This window comes from Aquila chrysaetos, chromosome 14 (assembly GCF_900496995.4).
Source record: "Aquila chrysaetos chrysaetos chromosome 14, bAquChr1.4, whole genome shotgun sequence".
Lineage (NCBI taxonomy): Eukaryota > Metazoa > Chordata > Aves > Accipitriformes > Accipitridae > Aquila > Aquila chrysaetos.
Window position 1 is genome coordinate 15,919,972 of NC_044017.1, and position 27,564 is coordinate 15,947,535.

The 27,564-nt window shown below is 40.0% G+C and overlaps 1 long non-coding RNA gene across 1 annotated transcript; it reads right to left on the reverse strand.

Annotated features, from left to right (window-relative positions):
- Positions 1–1,858: 1,858 nt before the first annotated feature.
- On the reverse strand, positions 1,859–3,215 carry LOC121233798. The gene is made up of 2 exons (XR_005933965.1): positions 3,091–3,215; positions 1,859–2,104 (listed from the first exon to the last, which is right to left on the reverse strand). It is a non-coding gene; the product is annotated as an uncharacterized LOC121233798 (long non-coding RNA).
- Positions 3,216–27,564: the final 24,349 nt, after the last annotated feature.

Here is a 27,564-nt window from a genome sequence, read left to right on the forward strand (position 1 = left end):
GAAATCCCCTTATGTCTGAAGCTTTCCCTTTTAACACACACCAGACTAATTATTTAAAAGTTCTTGTAAAATTAGAAGACATAGCCCAGTCCTTTAATTAGAATACACTGTGAATAGGGACAGCATATGGAGGGGAATGTCAAGAAGAGGGTGCCAGGGGCAGATCCTTGGAAATCTGTATTCATTTCTGCCTCCTATTTGTTCAGTAATCTCTACCATCATAACTAAATCTTGGAGCACTGATGTAGTTCGAGTTGTTGTTGACTCAACGTCAAAATTCAATCACTGGGGGTTTTGCATCAGCCGGGCTACTTATTTGTCTAATAAATCCGTCATTTTGTAAGAAAAATATTTGAGCAGCCGTACTTGACCTCTTGGTATCCACAAGCCACATTTATTTCTACCGGTTTACAAATGCAAAATGGAGATGATCATCTTAATGCCTCGAGGTACTGTGTTGATTTCTGATTGGATTTTAGATGGAAATGTCTATTTTAAATACCCCGTGATTAAATTGTACATATAATAGAATTCATGCCTCTCAAATCAAATCCTGATTTGCAAACCCCGATTTTATTTTAAAAGAAATATTATTTAAGCATAAATTGTTTTATTAAGTGGTTTGTTAACCCCCCCGCTGTAAGATTTTATTATAGCCTGGCATCTTTCTCCCTGGGAAACTTATTTTGACCCCGGACCATCGGTTTCTGATTGAAAGGTGTCAGGCAAGGGTGGGGTGGAAGCACACCCGTTTGACAGCGCTGCCTCGTCCGTGACATCCCGCGCCGGGGGATTTACTGCCTTGATTTTTATGCGTAATTCTTTCGAAAAGTGGCCAGGCTGCACAAGTTGAATGGGGGCGGGGAGGGAAGTAACTTTCGCGAGAGCTTTTTGGGCTGGGGAGGGTGGGGGGGTAGATGGGGGCGGGGGCATGGGAGGGAATAAGGTCACTGCCAGCAGAGGAGGGAGAGATTTGGGACCCCCCCCTCGGGCGACAGGCCGGCCTCCGCCGCCCCCGCAAGCCCCAGGGGGCCGAGGCCCCCCCCCCCCGCCTCTCCCGCCGGGGCTACCAGCGCCCTGCGCCCGGCCGGCCCCCCCCCGCGCAGCAGCGCGGCTCCCCCCGACCCACGCGCGACGCCGGCCGCGGGACCCCGGCCGTGGGGCCGCCGGCGGGGGAGGGCCGGGCCCGCCTCCTCCCCGGCCAGCGGGGAGCTCCGGCGTGGGCTGCCTTTTTTTTTTTTTTTTTTTTTTTTTGGACTCTCTTTTTTGACTCCCACGCCCCGAGTTTTCCCCTTGGGCGGCTGCCGGGCTCTTTCCGTCTCCGTGGAAATACAAAGGGCCGCTGTCGGCCCGGGCAGCGGTCGTTGTTCCCGCGTTAAAGTCAGCCGTCGGCTCGTTCGTCCCCCCAGCACCCACTCGCCCCTGGACCATGACGGGCCACGGCCGCCGAGCTGGAGCCCGCCGGCTCCGGGGACACTTGCCAGGCACGTCCCCTGGCAGCCATCCCCCGTGAGCGCCGTAATGAAGCGCCCGACGCCACGAACGGGGGGAAAAAGTGAAATATCTCAGCATATTGAAAATATTAATGTTGGCTTGTAGGAATTAATGTAATGGGCCATAGTTATTAACAACTTATAAAGGCTTAAATCAATATAAATTAATTTAATTATGATTTCTAATTGCATTATGCATGATCAATTTGAAACACTACATTAAAGATAATTAGAGCAGGGTGCTAGTCACTAATCACTTCCCTAACAGCTTAATGAAAAGGAACGCCATGTATTACCTATGGGGTGGACCCATGAAATAATATAAATGCTTATTTTCCAATAGAATACAATTGTAGCTCTTAATAGACGTTTTAATCACTTTATTGTAAACACAAAACGGATTTGGACTTGTTACGTGGCCTTGCTTAAATTTTACCGGTGTTGACTGAAGTGCCGGTGTATTGAGTCCATCTATCGATGACCTGAAGGAAGACTAACTTTCATGTAAAAGTATCATGCTGTCCTTAGAAGCTAGTGCCAAGAGGTCACAGTAGATGGAGGTCCTAGCTTAGCATAATGGGTTTAACATTTCCATGACATCATCAGGGAATCTGAAAAGGAGTCGAAGGATAATCAGAGTGGTCATTCAGAAGCAGAGTAAATATTTTATGAGGATATATAGAAGACAGGAAAGAAGGTGGTCAAAAAGGTGAATCTCTACTTCTTCATGCTCTGTGAAGAAGGTTTTTCACTTGGTACCAATTTTGATTGAAAACTTGTGTATTGTTAATATAAAAAAAGGCAGAGCAGGACCCTTGGAGGGGTGAATCCCAATTTGTTTTTAGCGGCCATCTAAATAGATTTGTATTCATTGTCGCCCTTACAGGTTACAGATTATTTCTCTCTTACTTTTCTGATGTAAATATATCCTTACTTGATTCTTCATTCCCATTGCACATTGCCACTTACTCAGTGATCTGTTCCTACTTTAACAACAAAAGTTCATTTACTGTTAAAATTAAAAGCAACCAACATAAATGAATGCCTTGTAAATGGACAGTGTGAGGCAGATGAATTGAAAATGCTTTCCCTGTGATTAGCTTTATTTTCATATCTTTGCCTAATAACCGATGCAGTACTTGCAGCATACGTCTTGGTTAGACTCATTATGTAATTCACAGTTTTCAGAGAAGTAGTATGTAGTTAGAGAAACTGAGATTTGAGGAGAACAGTAGCATATAATACCTACATTTGTCACAGCAAGACCTTTCTGAAGACTTTTGCTTCTGTTAAGGCCTGATTGAGACCAAGAAGCTTTGGGACTCCCGAGGATAACACTATCTGAATAAAAAGGAGGAGTGAAGGATAGGGCCTAAATGTCACCCAAGGAGTATAGTAGCCCTTTAAGTCTAAGTTATTAGGACCATACTGATTATAGTACTGAACTATGAGGGCAGATGACTCTCTGGATGGCATGATTCCAGGGATATGCAGTTGTTCTTTTTTAAAAGACTCCTGTTTAAAAAGTGCAGAGTAGAACGGTTATTTTCCCCCACTATGTCCTGCAGAGAGAAGGTAGAAGCAGAAATAAGCTTACTTTGCTTAACAATTTCTAAGTATTCCAGTGAAGTGGGACAAATTGCAGGATGAGCCTGGTCATTCCCTCTGTTGTTCACAGCTTGAAATGATGTGGCCTCATACTGCCAAGATCCAGTGGCAAGATCTGAAAGCAATTCATGGAAATGTTTTAAAAAGTGCAAGTACTCCAACCTCAAACTTGCTGGTTTTTTTTTTTTTTTTTTTTTTTAAGAAAAATCCTTCACAGAAGCCCTCAGCTCCTGCAAGGAAAGTTCTGATATACTGGGGTAACAATAAGTATATATGGAGTCTAACACCTTGAACTAAGGATGGGATATCAACATGGCTTAGAATATCCAGGTGGCAAATGCCTTACAAATTCCAGTGGAGACAAACTCTGGTGGCTCCTGTATCACTTCAGCTATGGTAACTCTTCCAGCTGCTGTGACTTTCCCGCTACGTTGGTCCGTTACTGCATCCTGACCTCTGCCCTAACCAAAATGATTTCCATGACTATTGTTCAATCTCTTGTCAGGAGTGAGGAGTCCCCCGGCATGACTCTTCCATAGCCAAAGAGCTCACAAGGAGAAAAATAGTCCACCGAATTTCATAGACGGGCTTAAGGACTGAACCCTGTATGTAAACTCATCTTGTGATATGCTTTAATTTTCTCTGCCATGAATAAATATTGCACCAGCCTATGTTTTTCATCCTGCACCAGAGTTGGGGAAGTCTTATCTACAAAAAGGTGCAAGTAGGGTATTAGCTAATACAACTGCTTTTGAGAATATTGATTTGCCTTTTTTTTTTTTTTTTTTTTAAGTAGAAGCACAAAGAAAATCCTTGCTTGTGCAGGGGACCTGTGGTTATAAAAGCCTCACCTATACACTGTTTGAGTGGTTAGATTGAGAACCACACGGAGCCTACATTTTATGCTGTTCTTTCATATAGCAATTGATTTTAGATAGCACTGTGAACCAAGGATGGAGCATGGGCGCTGTTTATATGCCAGGGAAAGGAATGAAAATAGTTACGTGAGATACAGTGACAACTGAAGCATATAGCTTTGTAGCTATGGAACTATCCCGAGCTCCTCTCTCTGAACTAAATCCAGTAGTTAATGAAACAAACACCTTCGTGGTTCAAACACATCTTTCCATCCTTTTGGGGAACCTCTGAATGATTGGCATGTTTGCAATCGTGGCAATTCACCAGAGCCTTAGGATCCATTTTTGTAAATTTTTGCCCAAGTTTTTTTGTTGAATATAACATTGATTTTTCTCCTCACCTAAAATTAAATGAAAGGAAAATTTTAATTAATTTAAACAGTTTATTTAAAAAAAAAAATTACGTTTGCTGCCTGACATCTCAAGGCTTCCCCTTTTCTGATTGACTGATTTTTGCACAATCCACTGACAGCTGCAGGCAAATATGTTAGCAAAAACTTTAATAAAGTCTTTGGTTTTTAAAGCTTCAAAACTAAACCTGGCAGCTTTCATTTTCAGTAATAGAACTAAGCACATTTTGATCAGTGGCTATTTTAGTGCTATGCAGGTAGGATAATTGTGTCTGACCAGGTTGTCACCGTGATCTTGGTAGTGAGCTGCCACGCTCGGTGTGAATATGTTAGGTTGCAATGCTATATTTTTTAAAAAGTTAAACTGCTCAAAGACTGTGCCACAATATCAGCTAATTGGACATCAGGTATCGTGATTTTTGGAAAATGCACAGGGTTGTGCTAGAGAAGTTTTAAAGTAATATGAAGCAAGGGAAGGTCTTTTCAGCATCCATGGGAGACTGAAGAGGATGATGCTCTTAGCATGTAATTAAATATTAATAATGGGGAGAGGTTAGACTTATTTTTATTCTCTAAAACATTGTTAATAGGTCTCAGTCTGGCATCGAAAACATTAGGCACATTGCTCTGTGTCTCACCTTTTTAACCCTGTTTGCATGTTTAAGTAAACACATCTTAAGGTCCTTTGTGCTTGTGACTGGTGACAAAAACAATCTGTATGTTAAATCAGTGCCGGGCTCAGGAGAGGAGCATATTCTGGTTCAAATTCATCCCATCGCGAACTGAGTAAAACATGATAGCCACCAATTATTCTGTCTGTATTGGAACTGCACATGGTTTGGTTGTCCAAAACAAAGGACAAGAATGTGGTGCTTATACTTATCCACAAAAAAATGTAGAAACATTAAAAAAATAAATTGGATTAGGAAACAGATGAATATAATGACCTTCCTTACTCTCAATCATATGCTGCCAGCTAAGTGTTTGAGTCTGAAAAATTGCACTAATGAAGCTATTTGAAGGCTTTTGTGGACAACTGCTTCCTCTTTGAAGATTAAATGAATGATGTTGATGTGATTAATCTTAGTACAGGGAGTGATGCAGCAGCCAGAAAATACCTTGGTGATTTTCATAATTAAACTGAATCAACATTTCAAAGAAATGCCAGTGTTATCACTTGTATATTAGAATTACATTCATTAGACAGAAGAAACAAATAATTTGAGCAAACAAGATTTTCCTTTTGGTGTACTGAGACTTCTGTCATGTCTTGGAGTATCTTTCTATAAATCATCATTACTGTTTAATTTTATCCTTGCTTTTTCAGTTACTTGTTTTCTGTTTATTTTTTCTTAACCATCCTAATGATTCACGGTTACTTGCTTCCTGATTATTTATTTCAGTATTAAATAGCCTTTCCCAGTTTTCCAGTTTAAATTGCCTGCCCAGTATAGGATTTCAAATCTTTGTCGTTGAAAAATGATGTGAATAGTTGCTGGTTTATGTGGATAATGGAGTCGGGCATTTCAACGATCTCTAGCTTTACAAGGGCTCATCTATAAAGGATAGGACAAGCCACAGAATATATGAGAGACAGGAGTGACAGCAGTCTCTGCATAAGACTGAGAACACAAATAGTAGTTCACAGTGATCTGTGGAAATAACAGTTTGGGTCAGATTCTGCATGTTTAACTCATTCCCTGAGAATCTTACAGATTTCGGTAGGACTGCCCAAAGTAATAGTTTTTAACAGCTGCTAAAGTGGCAGAATCTGGATTCACATAATTTAGCAATCCTAAGTAGTCTTTAATAGTGCATATTTAAAATATTGGAATAATATATGTGCACTCTTTTGTAACATAAGGAACTTAAAGTACGAAATATATTTCTCAACATACATGCTTAAACACATAAATGGACACACATACACACATGTATACTCACAAACAGTAAACTAGCCAACCTGCCAAACAGTTTTGGTAGGGTAAAACCAATGAACATCACAAACATACAGTCAGTTGCTTCTTTAATGCAAATGAAAGTGAAGGTGTAGGGTTAATGATTGTTGCATCAATACAAATTCACTGTATTACTCTTTCTATCACCACTTCAGATTATTTGAAAGGTTTCTCTGTGACTTTTGGTAACCCTGATATTTACAATGTACTTCTAGTCATTGCACAATCTTTCCTTTCACAGTTGCTTAATAGAAAAAAAGATATTACTTCTTTAGCGTAGTGGATAAAAAAACTAGCTTTTCACCTTGAGGACCTCAATTTTAGTTCATTCCATGATCTGAAGTGAAATGAGCTTGGTGATCTCCACACAATCTCTAATGGGCAATAATCAACACTACCAAGCTGAAGTTTTCCTCCATATTCAGTTTAAAAGAGGTACATGGACTTGGAATGCCCACTGATCCCAAGAAAAAGGTTTCTGTCATACTGTCTAGATATGATATAAAGAAAACATCCCCCTTACCCTGTCTGACCTTCAGTCCCTTCACCTAACCTTGTCTCTCCACGTAGCTTACTCCGTTTACCTCAGCTGATTCTTCCTATCCCACCTCTCACTTCTTTATAGAGGAAACATTGCATTTGCTGTCATCCCCTATATCCTTTTGTCTATATCTTTTACTGTTCCTCTTTATCCTGTGTTGTGTCCCTCAGGTTAAGCACTACTCTGCACAGCGCTTTCTATATGACTCAGGAAGTGTTTCTTACGTCCAGAATAAATGTGATTACCACTGCTACTAAGGCATCTGCAGGTGGGAGACCCCAAGGTACATGCTGTAATTAATGGCCCAAACATGAATCTGATGGAATTCATGTGTTGACTGATTTCATATGCACGTCTGTCATGCTGGGTGGCAGCTCTATATTTATCAGTCAGCATGGAGTGAATCTTGTGACCAAAGAAAACCGTCAATGAGCTGTACGTTCATCTTGCCTACCTTTAACTGTAAAAGAGACGAGTTGCCTAGTCTAAGCTAACAGTTAAACTTCTGCTATTGTTCATGAATACAGAGGTAGGCATTTCTGAATGGAGATTTATTTCATCTGAAGACAGCTGACTGCAATAGGCGAGCTGAATAGCCAGCTCCCTGGAGCTGCCTATCCTTTCCACTGGCTTTGGCACAGACAGAAATCCTCAGCTAGTTAACCAGCCTTGGAGAGCTATACATCCTCACCTCATCCTTTGTGGCCCAGGTCTACACGGCATTCAGGTGCGTCTCAAAGAACTTGGGAATACAGGGAGTCGTTCAGGAATTTGTTTTGGCTGCAGATGTGTGACCATGAGAATGACTCTATAGTCATTCATGCGAAAGGAACAACAGCAGATTGCTAGGTTGGGCTTGATGTGCTAGAAGTTTTCATTGCCTTATCAGAGATCCAGCTTGATTTCTTTGCCTTGAGGGGGAGGGGAAAGAGGAGAGGAAAGAAAAGGTGGATAAAAAGAGGAAGTCTCCTGTTCCCCCTGCAGTCAATAGCAAAATGTATTTGGTAAGACTGTATCTTTAGCTGTTTTTAAATTTTTGTTACTTACAACTGCTCTTAAAAATGACTCCAATGGGCATCCCTCATGTTAGTTCAGATATTTTATACACAGCCTGCCTTCCCTTCCTCTCTCCCTTCTCACTCCAGACTTGAGTTAAGGCTACATGAACCCAGCAGAAGTCCTAGGTAAGATCCAGGGCCAAGTGCTATGTAGTGTGAGGACACCGGTACCGGTCAGGATGGTGCTGTACCATTGGGCCTGAGAGTCAGAGGGGATTGCCTGGGATGGATGCATTTAGGAAAGTAAAAGTAGCCGAGATAGTTAGCCACGACAGGTAGCTCTCACAGAGAGGTAGGGAGGAAGCAACAACAGACAGTGGGTGTGAGGGCAGTATTACTCTCCAAAGTTATACTACGTGGATATCATCAATTCCTTTTGAGTAGATACAGTTATACTGCTATCTTCCTTTCAGGCAGAACAATTAATTAGGCTGGGATTCCCTTCAGCTGGCTTTAGACATTGAAAAAGTAGACATTGAACCTGAACCGGTTGTTTCAGGTCTCTTTGGAGTCAGTGTAAAGAGAGAAACATCTCATGGCAGTTCAGTCCACCTCTGAACAAGTATCTCATGTAGGAAGGATGAATCACTCCTTGGAGGTGCCTATTTCTCTTCATTTTTAGAGGGTTACAGCTAGGGAGGATTAATTCTTTCTCTCCTGTAAAATATTTATGTGATTTCAATAGTCATCTGACCATAAAAAATGCAGGCGTGAGTATATTATACAACACATATCATACTCTATGCATACACCAATATATATACATGTGCCTTCATATGACTCCAGGAACCAGAAGCAATAGAGGGTCTCAAACAGGTTCATTTGGGAGAGGAACAATATCAAAACAGCTTCAGTGGAGAAAATTTAAAGGCAAAATTTGCTTCCTCTGTTGGAGAAGATTTCCAGTTCAGTAACCCTGTTAGAAGCTGGGAAGCCTATGTTTTCAGACTCTGGAGCAACAGACAGATTGGAGAGGGTGGAAGTCATAGGTGAGCATTTATTAACCCCGGACAGACTGCTGCTGTAAACAAGAATGTTAATGACTATTCTTTGAATCGTACTATTTGTAAAAAATATTTAATGTGTATGGATAAAAAGGACATTAAGAGTTTTAACAACAAACCCAATGAAAATATGTTCAGAAACCAACATTTTAAAAAGGAGTTGAAGTTTCAGAACAAGAACATGTTCCTACTCATCACAGTATTTATAAACACCATGCTCTTAAAAACAAGGAAAGGAGTAATAAGGGCTGTCTTTTATCTTACTTTGCCCATATACTGAACATTCATATTAAACAAGAAAGATACAACACATAAACCTTAACTTTGAACTATTTGTTGTTAAAGTTCCTTTATGTATCACTTTTATGTATAATATACGTTTTTATTTCTATCTATTTTTAAATGTATGAGAAAATAATATACCTAAAAATTATTATTTTATAACCAGTTTGCAGTAAAATATTTATAGTAGTTGTTTATCCATAATAATGTTGTATATTTAACACAAAAATGAAAAAAGTACAACATTGTTGGCTTAAGGTAAAACTATGTGTTTTTATGGTTTACATTTCAGTATTAATACTTAATGAGTATACAGATGATTTTGTTTCCCTTTTAAAACAGCTTTCTAGGATAGTTATATTTCAAAATGACTAAAGAACTAGCTTTTAAATGTTTAACTGTAAAATGGTTTGTGATGAAATACAGATGACTTTATTTTTTACATGAACTGTCCTTCCTCAGTCACACTAAGTGGTACTGCTAAAAATGTTGCTATTCCAGACCTTCAGATGCCTTTCACGAGTGGCGATGTGGAAGTCTCAGGCAGAATAGTGACAGGTGATTCTGTTCATTGGATCAGGAGACTCAAAGAGCTTGGTTACTTTTCTTACAGAGGTGCCAAGTGCCATTGGAGAGGTGGTAGGGTAACCAAGTTATCTATATTGTGTGCTGGACGGGCAGGTACCAAACAGAAACTACATACTTGACTTACCAAATTACAGCTGAGGCCAGGCGTGTTATCTTGTGGTATCTGGAATATCTGGCACTAGACACTACATTTAGGAAAAGGAGTCCCTTGCTGACCTACTTTAGATATTGATTTTATGAAGAAATGTCTTGAAGTTGCCTTTGTTAATGATAAAGGAGTCACTAGGGTGACTGGCCTAGTCATGGGCATTTAAACTGCAGAACTAAAGTTAGGTGAGATGAATTTTACCTTTGAGACCCAAGTCCAAAACCTAATGCTCTAACTTTCTGCTCAGTTGCCAGTTCATCCCAGGAAGTCCACAAAATATTTAAGTTTCTAACTCCTATTCATCCTCTGAATTTCATTGGGAAGTTTGGTAACTAAATTAGGATTTACGATCATAAATTGACAGATCTCCAGCTCCAAAGCCAACAGCGTATTGATGCCATATTGTCTAAACAAGGGGCCTTATTGGCTTACAGTGTCAAGTATGCCTATGAAAACACAATTGGAGCTGATCCTGCTGTTTTCTCTAAGAAAGCTTTATCACTAGGATACTTGTTCAAGATTTGGGTTCAGCACCTGCTGCAGCTTGAGATCACTCGAGCCTCATCTATTACATCCCAAGGAATATCCTGTTCATTACACTATCAGGTCAGCAGGGATTAAAGGCCTTGTGTTCTCTCCTGTTAGAGATGGACAGCTGTGTAACACTCATTAGTCATTGGTCACCGGGAGTGCAAAGAAATGCTAGCATAGGTGGATTGCTCTTTGGGAATTCTTCAGAGTCTGATCTCTTCTTTTGGTATGGTTTATGAATTGCACTCTATTTTATTTTGTATAATCATTGACACACATTTTCCTAAAAATATTGGCCAGTTCACTTTCTTAGTTTCCTTCCTTCCAGTAGAGAAGCCTAGCCACCAGACTTGAGTCATACACAGTTCCTTAGGTCTGCCTTCCCTCTGGTCCCACAAATCTTTGTTGCGAGATGGTTTTCCATTGTAACTGATTGCAGCCATCACTGTCACATGAAACCTGCTCTTTCAAGAGGTTATCCTCAGCTAAGTACACTGGATTCTTGCTGTATTTGGTCACCTGAATAGTTCTCTGGACTCTGCTGTCTATATTGACTGAAGGGTAGATTCAATTCTCCACTTGTTGGCTCCAAGCGCTATCTCAGATACTCTAGTTTATTCAAGATGATGGCTCTTGAATATGACACAGAACTAAAGGGACACCCACATCTCATGTAGAGATCATACCCACGATCTCCGTTCACTTAAACAACTACCTTACCGGTATACACATACCTACAGACTCCTAAATTTACATTATTACGGTCTGGAGTTGAATCTTTTGCTCATGGTTTGATTCAGTTGTCCATGCATAAGCCCCTAGTGCTATTTCAAGTACCCTGGGTTTACCTGTCTGCCGAGCTGGTGGACATGACCACCAGCTAAGTGAGACCTTCGTTCCTCTGGAGCGTCAGCTAAAGGGCAGCTGAAGGGCTACCCTGCACTATCTCATACGGCTTTAGATGCCTATGTATAGGCAACTGGATTAAGCTCTTAATGTCAGTGCCTAAACTTCAGAGGGAGGCAGTGATACAGCTATATTCTATGGCTAATGTTTCATAACAGCCATCTTTAAGTGAGTCTGCTCCCAGCAGGTAAACTCTCTGGACTGCTCTTTGGTGCTTAGCTCTCTCCACTAATCAATTAGGAAGCCTAAGCACCCAATTTAGGCAGTCTGTGACTGTCTAATTAATGTTCTTAATTTTCCTAACTCCTAAAAAGGAATTAGGAGATGATATACTTCCCTGAGTCTGTGCCCAAGCAGCCAGTGTTTCATTATTAAAATTATCCAAGAGTCTAAAATCTGCTTCTGGACAATATGATAATTGCCTAAACCCTGATCCTCTAGATGTATAACACATGCCTATGCAATCTTTGGATTTTAAGTTATTTTTATCCAACACATTTATTGTGTATGCAATATGATAGGAATAGGTTTAACTCCCGATATACCTTGCAAGAGTGATGTGGCCCTGTAGATGAATGGGGGATGCCAAGTCCTTCAGTATTTGTTGCATAAAAGTAGAAAAGAGCATATGCTTTAAGCTAAGTCTGAACTTGTTTTCATTTAAGGTAGAAAATTCTGATTCAATTCATTCTATTTTGTTAGGGATTTGAAACTGCATCTCTCACCAAAATGTTCTAAGCATCAGGCTGGTAGATTTTCTGGGGTTGGCTGCTCACAGCCTCTCCTTGCGAGATGTGATGTTCCACTTCACAGAGAGTGATTAAATATTCATTAAGCTAGTGAAAGAACAAGCTTCTCAGAAGACAGAAGGAGTCTGGTACTTAAGGCAGTCACCAGGGAAAAAGGGAGATCTGGATTCCAGTCACTGCTGTAATGATTACTTAGTATTAAATACATACACTGGTTCACGAACTGGAACCCAGCTTCTTCTTTCTCGGGGGGAGGGGGGTTGACTATCAAGTACTTCTCACTTTCTGTCTGTTGCAGTGATTACTTAATTATCCAGGAAAGCTCTGGCTGAGGAGAATGAGCACTCCTCTGAGAGGTGGGAGATTGTATTTCCACGTGGCAAAGAAAACTAGATGTGCATTTCTCAGGCCCTTTATTATCCAAAAGCTAGAAAAGGAAACCCCTTTCATTAGGGAGTAAAACGTGGTAACTCAGGCCTTTAGAACCATGGATCCCAAGTGGAAGAAGGCATCTCCTCTAATCAAAAAATAAGTTACAGAATAAGGAGAAAGTTCAAGGCATATGCTTAATCTCAATATTTCCTGAAGTGCTTCCTTGCTCAGCGTGTCTTTGTGGATTCCAGCTTTCCTGTACAATTTAAGGAATTCTGTAAGGAAACAGACATCTAACTCAGGACTGCAGATTCTACTGCAAAACTACACCTTTCGGATAGAAGCTGTGACATTTAACTAAAATCCCTTGCAGATCTGTCCTTTCAGGTAAAATTCTCAAAGACAGTTTGCATTGCTTCCGTAACTCCTTTTGAAGCCAGGGTAGATTTTACCATGGATTTAAGAAGGGGTAGAACTATACCAGTAGGGATGTCCTTTATACCCCACTTTTCCCATGCGGTTTCAAAAGGAGAGATATCAGAGTATATATTCTGTTAAATAAATCTCTCCAGGATCATTTGCATCCTTGATAAAAAGCTGGAGCATTTCTTTCTTTGTTTTTTTTTTGTTTTTTTTTTTTTAACACATATGTTTCTATGCTGACATATACAAAATTATGTACACTGATGCGAATAATTTGAACTTCTGGTATGCCTCATGGAGATGCGTGGCTCTGATTCAGCAGTGGATGACCCAGGGAGTTTCAGGGTTTTGCTGCATGGGGTGAATCAGAGCATATGCATTAAGTTAGGTCTATGAACTTGCTGACTCAGGACCTGAATTACCTGTATCTGCTCAAGAAAAGACCTGTTGGATGTTGAAAACCTCTGTCATTAGGCAGTGAGAGAAAGAAAAGCAAAACAAATATTGATTTGCTTATAGAACACATTGAATAAGAATTTAAAAAGACCAACCCGGCAAATATTTTCAATGTTGCAATATGAAATAGAGGTAAATTTTTACCTGGAAAGGTGAATAACTGTTTTTTCTTGCCTCAGAAGGAAGCTGGAAGAATTGGTTCAGGAAAAGAAGGGACCAGGTTTATTTTTGCATGAAGATAAATCAAAGTAGACATGAGATAACCCCTTTTTCATGTTTTGTATTTTCTCCTTTCTTTCTCTCTCTCCCTTTCCTTCCTTCCTACTGTTAGTCCTTTACTGTTTGCTTTTCTCTTTGATTCCTTCCCTCTTTCCCTTCTTCTGTCTTTTCTTCCTTCTTTTACTCTTTTCCCTCTAACTGACCACAGCCATTCCAGCCTCATTTCCACAAAACGATCATCAAAATTGTCCTTAAATGAAGGATTTGGCTGCAAACTCACTCACAGCTACTTTTTCTGTCCCAATAGTACAAAATATTTATCCAGAAAGCCATGGTAGGAAAGCTAGATTTCTCTGTCTCTGAAAATACAGTCTTTGAACTTTTCAGCCAGAGGAAGTTTTCTGTTGGCTATCACTTATGAAAAACATGTTGGCTTTGTTCATTTTTGTTCTTATTCACTAAAGTTCAACAACCTAAAAGACATATCTAGGCCTTGATCCTTGAATCTACTGAAAGCACAAAGGAGAAAGAGAGGGGACTAGAAAGCAAAACTATTAGGCTACAGTGAGCTAGTGTGTACTCTTCCAGGCTGAAAGAGAGCAAGATTAAGGAGACGTGGATAGGATGGGGCAAGAGATACAGAAATTCTCCCTAAAGCCTCTGTACTCTGCTGCTAATGACCTTTTTAGCTTCAACATGCCAGCAGCTTTCTGTACTACCTGCCTTTCTGAAAAATAAAAGTATAGAAGACATTTTAAATAATTCCAAATTTAGCTGTGTTAAGAAAAGAGAGAAGAAGTGAAGAAATGGGAAACCAGCAAGCAAGCAGGTTCCTCGGCGTGGGTCAGAAGCGCTGAAGCAGACCGCTCACTCTGAGGGGGCAGCTGGCACTTTTTTGGCTGGTGTTCAGCTCCTGCCATGGCATCTGAGATTCATGTTCTAATTAACCCCTAAACTGGGAAGTACTCAGGGTTGCTGCTAGGTCACATTTTAATTAAAATTCAGAAGATTCTTGGAAAACATGGGGAAGCTCATCAAATAATTTTGCTCGTAACTATTTTACTATCGACCTCATTCCTCTTTCCTCCCTAAGATGTCTTCCTCTAATCAAGCAATCAAAGACAGGTCTCCCACCTGGCAATGCAAAGCCTGGTCCCCACCACGTGACATGTTGCTGTTCATTTTAAAGGAGTGACTGTAAAGTAATTTACGAATGCCAGATTGTTCCTGTATGTGTATGGCCAAAGCAATTGTATGGAAGAAAAACCCATCAAGAACTTTAAAACACCAGAGATACCACTTCTGTTCCTACATTTCTGTTTCATTTTCTGAGAGTCAGCCTACCTGAGATATTCTTTCCAGAGTTGAAAGGTGTGACACCATAAGAGACAGAAATACCAAAAGAAGAGCTACTGATCCTCTACAGTGTCACTAGGACAGACAGTCATTAAAGACACTTGAGTGTCAGCAGGCTAGGTAAGGTGTCCCGCTCTGGGATGGAGAGTTGCCAAAGAAAGATAATTAGACACTTATTTAGGTATTCATGCTGATTTCTGGGACATCAATGGCAACCAGTAGGAAAGGAGCAACAAGGGGAAAATATGTATCTGAACTGGTTTCTCTTAAGTACTGATATATCAGATCTTCAATTAGCGACAAAACTGGGTGTTTAGAGCTCTTGATGAAGAAGAAAAGCAGGTATTCCACAGCCCTATCAGTCTGGGGGTATGACTTTATAGGTATGTGTGCCCTAATTGTGCCCTTCAGACCAACTTCAGAAGGAAAGGTGTGAACACGCACACTGAATATACACCTATGGAGTGGAGGATCTTCTCGGGGTGATCTGAGGTGCACCTAGAACCTGGCTGCTCCAGCCCTGGCTGGGTACTTTAAGACCAGGATTATTGTATAACCTTCTTAAGTGCTTTAAGCACTAGACTAGTGTGTAATAGTTGGGAGTCACAGTGGTATCATACTCAGCAGAGCCCAAATGAATAAAGGACAGTCTGAACAGTTCTAGCAAATCAGGTTCTTCTGGGAACTTCTCTCTCATATTAGCATTCTGAAGTGCTGATAGACACAAAGCTGCATTCTAAAAAGTTGTCCCAGTTAAAAAAAAAAAAAGAAAAAAAAGAAAAAAAAGAATGTGACTTGCACTTAGTACACTTAGCAGCAGAACCTTAAGAAAAATTACTTTCTGAATCTTTCATTTCCATGACTGACTTTGCCTGCAAAATATTCAGAACTGATGTAGTCAAGGGAAAAGTTGAGCATCCTAAAGAACACTGGCATCAAAATATTACAGTGACAAAAAAAGGAGGAACGATTGCTAAATTACAGAAGAGACAGAGTCTCAGTAACAACCTCCATGGTCCTCAGCCCTGTTAGCAGAAGGCAGCAGAAACCAGGATGTAACAATTTTGAAGCAGTGAGCAAAAATGTTAATAGATCAATTAGAACATGGAGCTGAGATTGCAGGAGAGGTTTTGGTAGATGAAATATATGTACACAAGTTACAATTCAATCAGGATCATGCTGGAACATTTAAATACTATATAGTTACATGCATATTCGATATATACAAATTGCCTGTTACACTATCTAAGCATCTTAAAAAGCCCCAAAAGACTTTATTTACCATTTGCTGTTAAATCTATACAAGAGTAAGTCAAGTCTACAAACAGTCCATCTTGGGGACTGCATGAAATTTATTTTTCTTCTGATATTTTGCTTAATAACACTTTCAGGCATTAGTCACTATAGCGTAGTCAGAGCTCCTGATACACTGGAGACACTCCTGAAAGACTGAAAAGTTCCAGACAGGCTTAATGCCAAAAAAACTGGTTTATATAAGGGAGGAAGTATAGACAACTGCAGTTTGACAGGGCATTTTTAATAAGAAGTTTCCAGGACACAAAGGTTTTGACATGCTTCTGCCAGCCAGTCACTGCTTCTAGACACCTTTAAAGCCACTGGTTTGGAGAAAAGAGGAGTGTTTGCTGAAAAGCCATCACCATGCCCTCCACCAACTCAGAATCTTTCCAGAATTCTCCCAGCCAAGCACTACTCAGAATTAATGAAAAACAGCAGTGAAATTAACAGCAAATGACTTAATTTCTAAGATGTGAAAAGAATCACAGCCTATGTTAATGAAGCTCTTAGTTTTGAGAGTCAAAACCAAGTCCTGTAGTTCATCATCACGGAGAAAATGAAACTATAAATGGTATAAAAGCAGACAGGCAGTAGAATTTGGGAAGTATTAGGTTGTGTACTGTCACAGTACTGTCCAGGCTGGCATAATAGCCTGTCTTTATTCTAAGTGAAAGGAAGAAAAGCAAATTCAGGGTAGAATAAAAAGACATGTGGTTTCAATATATACTTGTTATTTCTGTGCACACTTATATGATTAGCTGCATTGACCATCTAAACACTGTAAGGACAAATGGAGCTAGAGGGAAAAATTAGGGACTACTGTTGTCTTCTACAGTCTCAAGAAAATATAAACCTGTTGATGAAGATCTTCAGGTCTTTTCTCCCTCTCTTTTTTCTTTATACTTTTCCTGACCCGAATGCATTTGCACTGGACTTCGAGATTCAGCACATCTGTCTGCTACTTTTTTTTGCCAAGAGCCTTCAGAGCCCTTTTTCTGCTTCTCCTTTGTTATCGGCCACAACGGAAGCCATGTGCAAGTTTATCTCTGTTGCAGATCATCTCACTGGCAACAATAGCTTTCCTTAACTCTCATTACCACCGTCCTCCTGGCACAGCTGGTATTGAGTCCACATCCACTGGATTCAATGTCAGAGAGACTGTCAACCTGACACCTGACAGGTGGATCAGTGTGACACGTTTTAACAAACCAGTACGTAAAGCTATGTTTTAATTGCAAGTTCTTGAGTAGAAGACACTGCCTTGCTTTTGTTTCCTGTAATGGGTTCATACCCAAAAGAAAATATGCACCAGTTTATATCAAGACTGTAGACACATAATGGACAAAATGTATTCATGTTATATAGGCCAGGTCTAAGGAAGCTTATTCCTGTTAAAATATTTCGGGAATGATGATTGTCAAGGGAAATGGAAACATTTATATCTTTAGTTAATTAGGGTGGGATTAGTATTGCATGCTTCTATCAGAGCTAATTGCCTAGACTCCTTTTACAGGCAACAAACACCACAAATACGCTTCTGGGGAGTGATTCTCCTCTGCTGAAAGTAGATGTCTAAATATGTCAGATAAATTGAACTCTACAAATGTCTAGTGCTCTCCATTGCCTAAATATCTAGACAACTAATTTATATGTAAATGTTGACATATAAAACATCTCAGGCTGGCTGAGAGGAACCTCACCCATATTGGATTCCTTCAGGTACAGATTCAGGAAAGCAGCCGTTCTAGAAAATCACTTAAATGCATATCTAAAATGTATGGAGGTACTTCAGCACTCTCATCAGTTGGGCCTTCTTGTACGAAGCTCACATACCTGGCTTTGTTAACCTTACACAGCCATTGCTGAGGCCCTCTAGAACAAGTTACTTTTTGAAGGAGATGGTTGGAGTGGTCCAAAATGAAGCACGGGAGTGTGCTAGTCGTCAAGAGGCATGGATGGTCAGAGGCACTCTGACCTATTCTGCTGCTACAGGGATGAATGGTATATTAGTTATACAACACTACATGACCCATACATTTATTTGTTTGTTTTGTGTGGACAAAAAAAAAAGAGAAAACTATATGAAGTCTTTAAAATTAACGCAGTTGTATTTGAACAGTAAATAAATACTTTTCCGAAGAAAGAGTTTTGGGAGAAATCCTAAATCTGAATCCTTCAGATTTTAGTGCATTATTTTAATGGATGTTTTGAGATTACTTTTAATTTAGTGCATACTTTGCTTATACTGAGCAATAGAAAACAAAGCTTTCAAGAAAACACTCAAATTAGAATGAAAATGAACGCAACCAATTCTGTTTATTGCCCCTGGTTTCACACGTGTAGTACCTTGAAAAATATTGAAGTGATGGTGTATCTCTGATTACATCTATCCCTATGGCTTGGGGAGCACAGTTTATTTGAAGGCACCTGTCTTTGCTTGCTCATTGCTTTGCCCTCTTGATTTTGTTTGTCACCCTCTTACTTTTTTCATCCTCCTCTGACTAACTGGAAATTGATTTCTTTCTGAGTAGGATGGTTATTTCTGTGCTGTTTAGCTAAGTATTTCATTTGATACTTGATTTTAAAAAATTTTTCCTTCTGTTGTTGGTTTGTCTTTACTGTGTAGTGCTTTAATGATTCCTGGTAGGCTTCCTATGCATTGATTAATTCAGATAAATAAAATGTCAGTATTTATGGTAAAAAGGAATACACATACATATATTTCCTGTATATTAGTAATCTGACTCTTTTGTCCTCTTTCTCCCTCTAAACGCAATTACATTACAAAATTGATTTAGCTCCTTTCCAATGCAGAACTATAGTGAAACAAAAAAATCTACAATTAGTGGGAATCCTAATTACTTCTTACAGGTGAGAAACAGTTTATTTTTTAACATTTGGAAGGGAAAATTAATTCTTTTTCTGTGTCTGCACAGCATGAATATTACGTATCACAAATGTCATAACTGTTTTTGTCACATGTAATCCAACTAAATAATTATTTATCACAGTCTGCAAAAATGTTTAAAACCATTATTTAGAGGGAAAGCTGAGAAAATATTTTCTCATTTCATTTGGGAGGAACTCTGTTTTGCTACTCTGAGTATAAAACAGATATATACAATAAAGAGCAGCGAGACACAAAGTCTCATCAACTGAAGTGAAAAATCTCATTTATCTAATCACACACTCCTATTATATTTTCATTATACCAAAGTGCATCAGTTCATCTGATGTAAGACTGGGGGAAGGGATATAAAAATAGGTGATGAAAAAAGAAAAGTTATTCACTTAATTCCCTTGTCAGGCAAGGTTTCAAGATGCCGTCATATGGTGTGAGAATGGCAAGACTGCAGAGCCAGCTATAGGAGGGGTAGAAGTGGATATCTTTATCTCTATGATGACTTATCTCCTGAGGACACTACACAAGCTACTGCCTCATCCAGAATAAATTTTCTGGAAGACTGCACGTTAGATCATAATCAAGACCAAAGAGGCTTCTCAGCTGGCTGATAAGTAGTTATCTTTGCAGACCCCTACATCAGGACACAATACTTTCTTTGCAGGTATTCACATCATTATTGACCATTCAGACCAATCTGTGACTACATAGGGATTTCTGTGTTGGGACCTGCCAGCAGCTGTCCTCAGTCTTCCAAAATAACTAGCAATAGCTGCGACTGCAAGGACAACTGCTCTCTTTTGCTGCCTTCACTTCTTAGGGTTCTCTGCTGTTAAATATCCCGGAGCACTTGGTGGTGCTGAGCTGACCTGCCAAGACACCTTTTTTCTTGAGTTAAAATATCTGCTTTAAGATATAATTTGTCAAATAACTACATAAGTCAGAGTGGTGGAGGAAAGGTATGGAAAGAAGAGGGTAAGAAAATAGGAACAAACATTTATGAGAAAATCACAGTTAATGAGTGTTTGGAATCAGACATCAGAAGTTCACTGGAAAAACACAACTACATTCTTTAGTACTAAAAAAAGTCAATTAGTACAACTGGTTGGAAAATGAAGTTTCCATTTCACGGGAATTTTCGCATATCAGAATGTGTTTGTCTTTAAAATGTGTGAAATGCTGAAATCTCGAATTATTTCCTGTTATAGAAAACCTGAAACATTTTTTATTCAGTTACTTCAAATAATCTTATTACAAATAATTACTTTGATAAAGCCAAAATGTTTTATTTATAAAAAGCGTAATATTATCATCTGAAATAGGTATAACAATATTCAAAACTCCATTTTGGTTTTGATCTATTCAGAATCTTCTTGTGCATCGCAAAAGAAATTTTCTAATGAAATAACTCTGAACAGTTCCCTCAAAAACGTTTAGATCATCTCTTAACTGACACCGTATATACAGCAATCGAACGAGGAAAGAGTGCTTCCTAGATACAATAGCATGCATCCACAACTTCAATTATGAATTGCATGTTTCAGATATCCCTCCATGGCAATACTCACAATCCAGCAGAGCTAGCAATATAAATCACAGGGCATAATGTAACGGAAAGGCAACTTGATAGAAAAACATCCTGCAATTTTAGCAAACAGCATGTGCACAGCTTTGGTTTACAGCATGGAGGGTGTTCAGTAAATGCTGATTAGCTTCTACACAAGCTGCAGAAACCTACTGAGTTTGACATGACATTTCCCCATATCCACAAGCGCTGTCTCAGAGGACTTTGGTGAAAGCGATAGCCAACCTTAGCTCTCATATTTTGTAGTGATATGTATTGGGCCAGTTGACCGTTCGGCTAGTGAGTGCTTCTTAGATTTGGCTTAAGTAGTGACTCTCTTTGGATGGTCCCTAGAGGAGGGCATAGCAGAATTCTCCCAAAGACCATTATATCCAAAGTCATACCTATTTGGCAATCAATCCCTATGGTTAACTCTCACACATTTCATTTCTCTTTTCCTCCTAAAGTTTTTATCAAATTATCATGTTAATTTAAATGCTGAACTTGCCAGGCACTCAGGAAACAAACCACTATCATAAAAAAAAGGGACAGGCTGTTAATGAAAGACAGCAAAGGAACTGCATCTCCATACAGTTACTGGGATGATGCTTTAGGTGATGTGGGGGCTGACTGTGTTGTTCTCAGTGTGATATCCTCTACTGGCAGTCAATAAGAGAAATTGAAAGACAGTGAGTTTCTAGCTGAAACCTTTGCATACAGGGTAACACAGCTTCAGAAAAGAGAGGTCATGCTAGCCAGTAGTTGGAGGATTGTGGTACCCTCCCTGAAGCTGTGGATTCAAATTCCTTTAGGCAAAGAGGGACTGAACCTCAGTCTTGCACAACATGGGTAACCACTTTACGAAGAGTCACCATCACTCATTCTTCTGCCTTTATTTCGTAGGGAGCCTAACCTTTTAAATATGTTTGAGGCATTAAATGGATACTGCGCAACAGTGGGCTACTTCTGGAATGGGAAAGAAAAGGGAGTTAGTGGTTTTGGGCAACCTTGAATGCCAGCAAGTGGGAGCATGGCGGGTGGGAAGGGCTTTCAGGATCAGCCAGGTTTTAAACAGAGATCCTAAAGAAATAACTTTTGGATTTAAATGCATAAAATAGTAGTTAGACACTTAAGTGTCATCTAAATCCCTTTGTGAATCTCTCCCTTACTCTCTCTACCATTCTTTTATGTTCCCATATGTCCTTTGTGACTAGATTTAAGTATCACTATTCTCTTTATAAATGAGATCACAGTATGCCCACTTTTGAGGAGGCTCGCTTATCTTTTGTCCATAATGTATGTGCTGCTCAGTCATGGTTTAATTTTTTCAATTGTAAAACTGTGATATGGACCACAGATTGCAAGATCCATTTCTGTACCTATGCCACCCTGCAAAGTCAGGCAGCTGCAAAGTGCTCTACACTGACTGTTGATACTGTTTTCAGTTTCACTCTCTTTAACACTGACTCAGCCATAATTTGCTGAATACATTGACCATTGGAAAGAAAAAGGAAAAAAAAGAAAAAGAAAAGGACTTGCTGGAATTCACAGGTGTGCTCATCCTTTTTGAATGCTAGTGATAAAATTGGAATATAAAGTTATTCCTGCTGCAGACCCTGCTTGGAATGGTTAGCAAGAGTTTGTGACCAGCTTCAGTCCTTGAGGTATTTAATAAAAATATCTGAAAATCTTCATAGCCAGATTTGAGTAAAGCCAATCCTCAATGGGTACAATCAGAATTGTGCATTTAATCTGAATATGCTTCAGGTCACTGTTCAGAGTTGTCCTTTATAAGAATACCACTTCCAGTTTCCTTTTCTAGTAGCTATAGAAAATTTTTTCAGTGCCTGGAAACATATGATCTCTTAGGCAGCTTCAAAGTAAATAACTTTTTCTATGTCAGCTGCTCTACCCAATTTAGTTCTCCAGTCAGCTCTACAATTTTTTAATACAAATTTTGTTAATGGTGCTTTGTCTGAAAAGATTATCTTACCCTCCCCAAAAGCTTTCCAGTTCTATTTTGCTTCACTTTTGTTTTCAAACCAGTCATTTGTAGAATGATTCACATTTTGTAGGATCTGTCTTGACACCCCTTTCTGATAGATTTTTTCCTCAAACATGAGAGTTCTTATGAAAATGACACTTGGCTTTATGCACTTTCCATTTCTTATCCCTGACAGTCTGTGCAACTCATACAAGCCGGCACGTTCTCAATCTGTGGCGCCCAACTGAGATTATCATCTCTGTACAACTTGTTAATGTCAGTGGCATTTAGAAGTCTCTGCACTGAGCTATGAAATAATTCAGATGCAGAGAGAATCCCCAAAATAGGCATTTGAAAAGAGCGCCTGCAGACAAAAAATGTTAAACATCCACTATCATGAACCTTCCCATTTAAGGGGATTTTGCCAAACAGATCTGCTGCTCCCAGAATAAGAGTAGGGGCATTGGCCAGCTCTCTTGGGATGGCTGGGCTAGTTAAGATGACATAATACTTCCAGCGTGGTGCTGGTTCTTAGTTCCAGATGCTTTATCCGTGACCATAGAAACCCAGTTTCACCCCTCTCTTCCCATACCCTTTAAAAAGTGTATATTCATTATGTTGGTTCTTCAGCTTTCTCCTTATTGCTCTTGATGTGATGTACTGCCACTTATTCTTTGGCCTTATTCTATCCCACTGGTGCTCTAAAAGCTATCCATTTGTTGTAAAACAGGCTTTACTCTAAGAAAAAGGAGGCTTTGGCTCTGTTCCATTTTACCTCTTTTATGATACTCCAGTAGTGAAAAGGCAGAAGAGGTCCATAGGATATGGAGTTTGCCCTTAGGACTTTGCTCAAGAAAAGGCAACTTAGCTTCAAGTATTTTTAATTTTTTTTCTTTTTTATCACCTGTGTTTAATCATACTGGAGAATCTGTTTTTCTAAATTCAGCTTTTTACCTTAAGCCTGGACTGTACATAAAAGCACAACCTGCATTTACTGTGCACCAAATTTTGAAGAGGGGATAGCAACGTTTGAAACTGGAGGGTGATAATTTGACTCCACAGCTACTTCAAATGTAAAGGGAAACGTATGTTAACATGTGTACAAAATATACCTTATAATTTTGTAGCTGGTTTCTTGTAAAATGTAAGATCTTGCTTTAGGTATTTTATCACCCCAAATAGTGTGTGTGTGGTGACTGTAGATGTCCCCCCACCCCAAATATATTTTAGAGTGTTTGTTGACCTGAATGTCTCCTCTGGTAGGCGTGTAGCTTTAGGGTTATACTCAGCACCATTTGTGACCATGAAGTATAGACAATATTAAATAAGAGCATGCTTGAAAAACTGGCTGTTATATACTTGCAACATAGTTTGAATGTTAGGCACATTATGAAGAATTTATTTTGTTAGAATACTGACTGACTGATATTGTTCTTGAAACAATGTTATGCAAATAGGTCTTGATACTGTCTAATATCAGAAAGCCCCAAACCAACCTTGACATTTCTTGAGGCATACCTGCATTAGGCAATCAGAATTATCTGACTACCTCTAATTGCAGCTGCTACTGCTGAGCGATGCAGTAGCATGCAGAACAAATACAAGCTTTGGTCCTGGAAACAATATACCCATCTTAGAGCACTATGGCACTTTAAACAAGAAGTCTTCCTTCTCTGCAGGGCTAATTAGTTTAGTTCAGCATTGTGTTCCTGTGATCGTAGTGTTTCATGTCATAGGGCTATCAAGTCTTTTCTTATGTATTGGTCTCTATACTGTAAACATAAGCAGTCAATAACTAGGCTATTACTTATTAACAAGGTACAGAGTATTAAATCCAAGGAGATTTCCTGTCGGGTTCAGCTCTCTTTGGGTTATCTGTTGTTGGAAGCACCTTTCACTTGAGTTTTTACTGCTTAGACTGTGTTGGAGTGTGTTGTGGGCTAAGCTCCCTGCTGCTGGTAAGTCCTGTTCTTTCTGCTCCTACCTGTGCAATACTGCTGCTCACCTTATGCCACTGCAGATACTCACTGGGTCTTCAGTGAGCTGACTAACCTCATCAACCCTCTGAAAACTATCCTGTCATAACACAACAACAACATCAAAAAGCAGTTAGCTTCTGGTAAGTCACCAAATTGAATCAGTCTGACAAGTGCCAGGTTTAGTGAAAAGGAGAGAGAAGGAGCATGTAGTTGTTACCAGGGGAGAAGAAAGGTAGGAACAGGAAGGGGTGACTGGGAGCACCTCCCCCTTTTTTTGGGGGAGCTGTTAGATAAGACCAATTGCTTCAGAAGCCATGACCTAAGCAGGTAAATTGAGTGAATTCCAGGCTAAAAACCTCCATAATTGTGCAAAGCCTACATATGCAAAAGCCACGGTAGCAAAAGTTCCTATTCTCTGTCCTCCGTGCTGGGTAGAGGCAAATTCATTTTAGCAAGGTCAAACCAGCCCTCCTGGAAATCCTAGCTCCTGAGTTATAAGTGCATTAAATCAGATCTTCAGATGATCCATTTAAAAGAAAATGTGCCTAAAAGTCACCCCCTCTGCCCCAGTATTTTTAAATAAATAGACAAAATTTTCCATACCATATGAGCAACTGAAAAGTAGTAACTGTGAGGGAAATGGTCTCCACCATGGAGAGAAAAGGAAAGGGATGAGATGAACTGAGCAGAAAGTAAGCGGGCCAAGCCTGGAGATGCAACTATGGGTAATTTTTCTAACATAAGAAGAACCATAAGAGGGTATATCTGTGATAAGAACTAAAGATTTGGGGAATTTGTCGAAGACTAAACCCCATACCGTAAATGGTGGCCTTGTCTAAAAAGCAGTATTTTTATCTCTGACTATGAATAACCGTAGTATTTAATGTACATAAATATTTGATGATTAACTTTGGTTAAGAGCTATGCTATCTCTGTTCATATCATAAATTCAGGCTCTGAAGCAATAGCTTGGACAAAACACTGAGGACTCAATTGTGCCTTGCAGGCATGGCGCCACATTGGGGATAATGCAGAGGCACATCACCTCGGCAGGAGCTGCAGGAGGGGCTGTGCCTCAGGCATGCACTCTGCCTCCTGGAGCTCCTGGGGAACGCCGCTAATGTGCTCCACTCACATGGGGTGCAGCGTGTCCTCCGCCCCAAAGGCAGGCGGCTCTCCTGGCCTTGGAAGACCCGCCTGGAGCCCGAGACCGTTCAGCCTCGTGAGCCTGCCTCGCTTTCTGTGAAACGACCGCACCAGCAAAGGCCCTAGCAGCAGGTTTGAAGGAGCCACCGTGAAGTCAAATGGTTGCCCCTCCTCTGTACTTGGCTGACAGGAGTGCCCTTTGTGGTGACTCTTTAGCAATCCAGCCGGCAGGCTGTAGTGGGGAACTTTGGGTTTACCCCGTCCTTCAGGGTGTCTCAAGAGCACATTTGTATACTATTGGGGTAGGTTCCCCGCTCTGTACCTCAGGTGACAACTATCCTGCCTAGCAGAAGGACGGGTGTTTCTTTGCAGGCACGCCAAAAGAGAAAATTTTGGCGACCTGTCTTAAAGTTGCTCTGGTCTGTGTGGTGTCCCAGGACCTCAGCTCAGGTGTAGTGTAGAGGCTGATGGAAATATCACCCACCAAGAAGAGTACAAGGACTGCAATGAAGTTTGCTCCTTACCAGGAAAGTGATGAGCAGAGAGGTTCATGCTCTTCTGTTCTGCCGGCCTGAATACACAGTCTCACCCTAAGTCCCTGAAATAGCTTGCAAAGTTTATATACTTAATGTTATGCAGAGGTGACTTAAAAATTCTTTTTTTAAGGGAATAAAAGCTTGTACATGAGTGGGAGTCTCATCATTTGTGTGGTACATTAGGACACCAGCAAATGTAAGAATGGATACGCTTGATGGATAAAATTGGAACTCATTATTTGCTTGCTGTTTAAAATGTGCCAAGGATGTCAGATGCTCCATTTTTTTGTCTTTTCATAGTGTGCTTCATTTTATTCCCTGTTCTGTGGGCTCTTCATATACACATGATGTTTGATGCTGCTGCTATTTTGTGTGGCTGTGAGGGTGATCTGGATTTTGGTGGATTACTGTGCTTATAGTATCCTGCCAGATAATTGCATAGCTTGTTCTTAAATCCATTCTCCCCTAGGCAATCTATTCTACTGTTTATTATCCTCATTGTTAGAAAGTGACTAATGACTAACTTGAACCTAATGATAACAACATAAACCGATTCCTTTTCCCACTAAACACTGCAGATGTGGAGAACAGATTATGTGTTCTCTTTCAGATCATTTTACTTTTTTTAAAAAATACAGAAAATGTCATCCCACTGCCTCTCAGGACTTCTCTAGACTGAACAACCTGATTATGTCAACCTTTTCTTGTAGTCCCCGTTTTCTCGCACTCTGATCAACTTTGTGCTTTGAACTCCTTCCAGACGTTGTGCATTTTCACTGAAGTGCGCTGACCACCATCATGCAGCTGAAGAGCTACCAATGCTGAATAAAATGGATTGATTTGGGCTGTGCATAGTCTATCATCACACTCCTCTTTATTATGCTATTCATTACATCACCTTGCCCAGGGTTTGGTATTGTAGATAAGGCTGTAGAAAGAATGGCTTTTTTTAGGTGGGACCCCAATTAACAGGGGAAAGCTGATTGAAAATCTGATGGTGGAATACAGCTTTGGGTGAAAGGGATTACAAGTTCATCATACTGAGAACAGGGAGGAGTGAGAACAGCAGAGTAGGCATAATGGACTTCAAAAAAGCACTCTTCAACAGCTGAGGGAACTGGTAAGTAGGGTCCCTTGGGAAGATAGTATAAAGGATAAAGGAATTCAGGAGACCTGGCAGTTATTGAAAGAGACTGTA